The sequence below is a fragment of the Pezoporus flaviventris genome, unplaced genomic scaffold (genome assembly GCF_033815535.1).
Source record: "Pezoporus flaviventris isolate CSIRO_AGI_PZ_B2104156 unplaced genomic scaffold, CSIRO_AGI_Pfla_v1 ptg000026l, whole genome shotgun sequence".
Lineage (NCBI taxonomy): Eukaryota > Metazoa > Chordata > Aves > Psittaciformes > Psittacidae > Pezoporus > Pezoporus flaviventris.
This window is the reverse complement of record NW_026892574.1, coordinates 2,835,977-2,841,976: the sequence shown is the minus strand read 5'-3', so window position 1 is coordinate 2,841,976 and position 6,000 is coordinate 2,835,977. Positions and strand designations below refer to the sequence as shown.

The window sequence follows — 6,000 nt, the reverse complement described above, 5'->3', positions numbered from 1 at the left end:
AAATATGAAACAAATAACGGAGCAATTGGTTTAATCTTGCTGCAGCCGCAGATGCCGGCTGGGTAGGGGGAGAGGAGGAGGAAGATGATGGGGAAGAAGAGGGATCCAGCATTGCCTTTGCCCCATGCTGAGGCAGGGCATGGGGTCCTCGGGCAGGGTGCTGGGCAGTTCAGCATGGTGGGGTGCTCAATGCTCCAGCACTGCATGGTGCCAGCACAGCACGTGGCCTGGGGTGATGTAAAAGGCATCATGAGAGGATGGATGGAGTTTGTGCGACAGCAGTTGGATCAAAGCAGGGTTTGGTGGGGTGATACCTGAGGAGAGTTCAGCAGAACAACAAGGTGATGGGCTCCATCAGGGAGATGAGTTGTGGCCACCCCCCTGTCGTGGCCACAACCCTGGGATGGTGAGGGGCCATGGGTCCCTGCACAGCAGCACAGCTCACTGAGCTGGCACTGCCTCCGCCGGCACGGCTCATTACAACCCTTGGGTTCATTTCACATCCCACCTGCTGAAGCGAAGCAGCAGGAGAAGGTGTTGAGTCACGGGCTGCCGGCACATCCTCCACACAGCCAGATCATGAGAAGGCGGCTGCCCAGGTCAAAGCCCATCCTGGTCTGGGGTGTTTCACCGGGAGGATTGGAGTTGGCGTGCGAGCCTCCAGGGACACGGATCCCTTCAGAGACACCCTCCTGGCCACTAACGGGCTTCAAGGTCTGGGCTCCATCCTAGTGCATCCCAAAATTATCCCACCAAGATGCCTGAATCACCCGGGAATGGGAACATCTTCCTGTCTGTGGCCTTTCCCCATGACTTGGGTGTCATCAGTGGCTTTCCCACTCCCAGCACCTCTCTGCCCTGCTAGGAGAGGCCAGGCAATGAGAGCCGCGCAAAGCAGCACCCTGGCCCTGCTTACACCACAGGGTCGCCACTCTGCCTGCCCTGATGCTGAGGATGCCCCAGTCCCCCCAGTCTTTCCAGGCAGGAGAAGGTGGTGGATGTACCCTGCTCCCTCCCTCCAGGTGGGTGCCAGCACCCCGACCACCCCAGGGTGCCTTACAGCACCGAGCCTCCGCCGGTGCAGCAGGGGTTTGGTGTGGAAGCTGCTCATCCCCAGGTAGCTTTCTGCTGCCATCCCTTCGATCAAAGACCCCAAGCGATTCACAGCTGCTGCAAGCTTAGCGCAGCTCCAGCTGCCTCGGCCCAGCCTCACCACTTCCCTTTGAGGCTCAAAGCCCCTCGCTGGAGTTCGTCGTGGTGGGAAGCTGGGCTGGGGATGAAAGCGCCGCTTACCTGCTTACTTCTGCTCCAGTGCTCAACGAGCAGCAACGCACGGATTACCCAAAATAATTCCCCCTAGAAAAGAAGACGGGAAAAAAAGAAAGGAGGAAAAAAAAAAAACCAACAAAAGAAAGAAAGAAAGAAAAAGACTAAAGAAGCCTGTGCTGTGGGAATGGCCAGCTAACCTCAAAAGCCTCTTACCTGGCTAGATTTAACTGCCTTTGTTGCTGCATCAGCCTGAAAGATTCCCTCTTGCATGGTGTCGGTGTTGCTGCCAGCTCCGAGATGCTTCCTGGCCCTTTGTAATGAAAAGCTGCTCTGTGCAGCCTGCGGCCGGGCTCCTCTGCTCCCGTTTGGGCTTTTCTCCTGGGAAACCCAGCTCATCTGTCGCGTTGTTTCTTCTGTGCAGGCCTGTGCTCAGCGTGCGCGGGGCTTCAGGAGCGACCCGGGGAGGGTTTGCCTGTATTAAACAGCCGCCCTGGCATTAAAATGTCTTCTGCCTCCTCGAGCCCGCTTACCACCGTGATCCAAACTGAGGCACTTGCAAAGTGGCATTTCTATTAGTTAATTAGTGGCAGTCTATTCGTTAATTAATGGCTTTATTAATGCTAGAGGAATGGCATGGGTTGCACCCTGGTGCTCTGGACACAAGGGGCTGGGGAGCTTGGGTGAATGCTCGGTGTGAAGGCAAAGCCTGGAGCTGTCCTGGAGGAGCTGTCACTGGTGGGATGCAGCTCCCACACATTCCCATCCCCATCCTTCTCCAGGGCCATCTCTGCCCCTGCGGCTCAGAGCCCAGCGGTGGTGACACGCTCCAGCCAGCAGTGATGTGGTGCTGGGAGCGGGCAGGACACTGTGAAAGGGACCGAGCCTGGGTGCCACCTGCACGTTCTCTTTGATTTTTCTGCTGGCTTGTCCTTGGAGGTGAAGTGAGACACGAATTGGTTGTGAGACTTCAAAGGGGGAGGCGTGCATGTGGATGGGTTACAACACCAGCTCCCTCTGAGCTGGCATCACCCAAGGGGTTATGTGGCAGCCACCTTGCCCAGGAGCACCTGGCAGAGGTGCCATATCTGTCTTGAGGATACAGAGGAGTGCTCGTGCGTGCGTGGTTTTGGGGGCCTGTTTGTGCCCCAGCACTCAGGGCTGTGGCAGCGGTGTGGGATGCACCCGCAGCACCCCACTGCCATGCGTCTGAGGGCAGTTGCAGCCACTTCCCTGAACCTGCGGTGGCTCAGTGCAAATTAAGGCCGGTGACGATGCTGGGTCCTGGCTGAGACGGTTTTGGTCTCTCTCCCACAGTGGCCATCCCCGTCCCAGGCTGTGCCCCCCACCCCGGGCTGTTCCCTTCTTTGCCCCCAGTCTGGGCTGTGCCTCTCTGTGCCCGGCCCCAGTGCGGCCCCCGGATGGGGGGTCACGGGGGGGCGCAGGGCAGGGCCGGGCCGGGGGAGCTGCGGAGGGGCGGGAGCTGCTGCCGGCGCTGCAGGGGCTGGGGGCCGGGACCGGGGCGGGCCGGGCGGACCGGCGGGGCCGGGGGAAGGCCGGGGGCGGGGAGGGGGCGCTGCCCCCCCCCCCCCGCTTTCCCGCTGCCCGCCCCCGCGGCAGCGCGGCTCGGCGGCGGCGGCGGCTGCAGACGGGGACGGCGGCGGCGCCGCGCAGGTAGGGACCGGCACCGGCAGCGCGGCCGGGCGGTGCGGACCTGGCTGCGGGGCAGGAGCGCAGCGCGGGGCGGGTGCAGGGGAGGGCTGCGAGCGGGGCCGGATCCTGCCCGCTGGGACCGGCCCTGGCGGGAGCATCCCCTGGGATAGGGAGCGGAGGAGCCCGGAGCCCCGCTGCTCCCCGCCCCAGGAGCCGCTGGCCGGTGGCGCTGGGCAGGACCCGGGGACGGATCCTGCTGGCGGAGGGTGCTGCAGCCGGGGGCAAGAAGGCGGTTGCGTGGCCGGCCGGGGAGGAGGGCTGGTGGTCCCGGGAGCTGCTCGGCGTGATGAGGGGGAGCCCACGGAAAGCGGGTTCGTGGGATGCCGGGGTCTGGCACGGGCGTGGGCTCGGTCGCCGCCTGCCTAACGGCAGGTGGATCCGCGGGAGAGCGCGGTGGGATCCCCCGGCCGCTCGCCGTGGCCCCCCGGCTTCAGCGGTCACTGCTCTGGCCTCCGCGGTGGGGACGTGGGTCCTGGTGGAGAGCGCACCCGGGGGAGCGCTGTGGGGAAGCAGGAGCAGAGCCGGGGGGGGGGGGGGGGGGTGGGCACGATCCCTCGTGTCCTCTCAGCCGCCACGAGGGACTGAGTCCCCGTGGGTCACGGCATCGCACCGGGTGGCCTCGGAGGGGTGGCCGGTGGCTCCGCGGAGGTGCGGTACGTGTGACACGGCCGAGCTCCCCGCGCAGCTCCCGGCTGCCGCCTCTTCCCTCTGCAATTTTTTGCCCTTCCATCTCCACGTCTACCTCTGCAGCCTCCGGTTTCTTTTTTATCCTTCCCTCCTGTTTCAAGGGCCGTGGGTTTGTGTGGGTTTTCTTCCAGTCCCCCCCCCCCTCCCCGCCTGTTTTCTCATCCGTGCTCTCACTCGCTGTAGCCCTCGTCTTTGTTTCAGATGGGGAGGAAAAAAAAAGAGAAGAAATAATTGCTTCCCTTGTAAAGTTGGCCCTGTCAGAGCGAGCCCCTGGAGATCGATGCTGCCTGGGTTGCGCGGGAGCCAATGGCAGCCGCGGTCCCCAGCGCGGGGGGATAGCCGCTCACCCCCATAAATACCTGTCACCTCCCAGGGCAGCGGCACTGGGGTGCCCCGTGATCGGGGGACAGCGTCGGTGTGGCTGGGGATCGCAAAGGTACCTCCCGGCGCTGCCTCCCCCTGGGTGGGCTTTTCTCCCAGCATGATTTTCGTCATGGGCCCCATGTCTTGGTTTGGGCATCGCTGCCACTCAGGTCTGTGCGTGGGACTGGTCCCCAGGGGTGCCATAGGGCTAGGGGAGCCTGGGCCAGCCTGGGGTCTTGGTGTGGTTTGTGTTTCACGTGTACCCAGGTTTGCCTTTGTCTGGAGCAGGGATGGGGATGAGGGGACGGAAGGGTTGGTCTTTTATTTTCCCTTTTGCATGTGTCTTTGATACTGTCCCCAGGAGGGGATCCTGTTTCCCCAAGCCGCCCTCACTTCACGTCGCTCCTCCTGCACCACTGGGATTCACGCTGGCCTCAGGTAAAAGGAGAAGCCGGAACTGATCCGCACTTCCCGCTCCCCACACCGCGGGCAGGCTGCTGGATCCCGGTTGCGATCCCTGCACGGAGCTGCTTTGTGGCCAGGTTTGGCCTCGCTGGCTCTGGTACCGCCTGCCGGATGCTGGCAGGAGAATCTGTCCCCTTGTTTGTAAGCAGAGGAGTAGTTTTGTCCTTATCTCCATCCAGCACGGAGCATGGAGCTAGAATTTCAACTGATTGCTGTGGATTGCCCTGGGTGGCAGCCAGTGTGGGTGCCTGTGCGAAGGTGTGGGCACCCCACGTGGGGCAGAGGAGCGAGGAGGTCTGAGCTCAGAGCTGGGGTGTTAAGGATCTTGGGTTTTATTGCCTGGTGTCTCTGTGTCCCCTCTGCCCCATCTGCTTCCTTCTCTTTCTCAGGGCTGGCTCCAAAAGGCAGCAGAGAGGTACTCAGGGTGGGTGGCACACAGAGGCCATGCAGGGTGTTTCAGGGGGTACATGCATACAGGGGTCTGTAAAATGCCTGCAGAGATACCTCTTCCTCAGAAGTTTCTCTGGGGGATGCTGTTGTGGTGTTGGGCCCCTGATGCTTTTGATCAACTAAATAAACCTGGGCAGTGTGGGAGCAGAGCACGAAGGCACCGAGCCCCATTCCGTGGGGTGCAGTGGCCGGCTCCCCGGTGTCGGCAATGCCGACTACGTGGGCTGTGTTTGGAGGAATGACGTGTGCAGTGACAGGAGGAAGGGGATGAGCAGGAGCTGGAGCCCGGCTGTGACCCAAGGCTGGCGTGGGCAGCCACAGCGCGGATGGAGAGCAGGGGACAGCGGTGCACACGGGAAAGCATCTCCCTCCGATCGGCCCCTCTGCCTGCTGAGCATCAGCACATGGTGCTGTGAGCCGCTGCCTGCCCCTGCCTGCCCTCTTGAACCGTTTGAACTCGGCCATGGGGAAAGAAGGCCGGGCATAGGGCTTCCTCCCACCTCCCCCCTTCTCTTTTTTTGTGCTGTTAGACATGAGACATTCCTGAGCGGATATTCGTTGCCGGGGCTGGGACGCCTCCTGCCAGACAGAACTAATGGGAAGAGGGGGAATTGGTTTGGGGTTGTTTTTTTTTTTCTCCCGTGTGTTGACCCTTTGAGTTATTGAAAAGCCAGCTGCAGCTCAGCCCCATACAGCGATTCCCACGTGTCTCCAGCCAGTCATTTCAGGTCTGAAGGTGGCTTGCAGAGAAATCATTGTGAGTATGGGAGAGGCAGCTCGTACTGTCGTTGTTCCTGCGGTGGGTGACATGGGTTTGTCTCTATTCCCCCCCCGCCTCGGATCAGATGTGTAATTATCAGAGCCAGTGAAGTGTGAATTATGAAGCAAAAAGCCCCCGTGAAATATTCATAACTCTGCCTCAGTGAAGGGTCAGCCTTCGGCGCTGGGGAGCTGCTGCTGTCCCATTGCCCGGCCACCATCCCATCGCCCACCCAGCTGGTGGCAGGGCAAGGAGAGGGGAGATGCAGCGAGGCAGGCAGGGAGTGGGTGACCTTG

General features: G+C 61.8%; 1 long non-coding RNA gene across 1 annotated transcript; it reads right to left on the bottom strand.

Moving 5' to 3' along the window:
- Positions 1-399: 399 nt before the first annotated feature.
- On the bottom strand, positions 400-2,587 carry LOC133271930 (uncharacterized). The gene is made up of 3 exons (XR_009744298.1): positions 1,483-2,587; positions 1,294-1,356; positions 400-511 (listed from the first exon to the last, which is right to left on the bottom strand). It is a non-coding gene; the product is annotated as an uncharacterized LOC133271930 (long non-coding RNA).
- Positions 2,588-6,000: the final 3,413 nt, after the last annotated feature.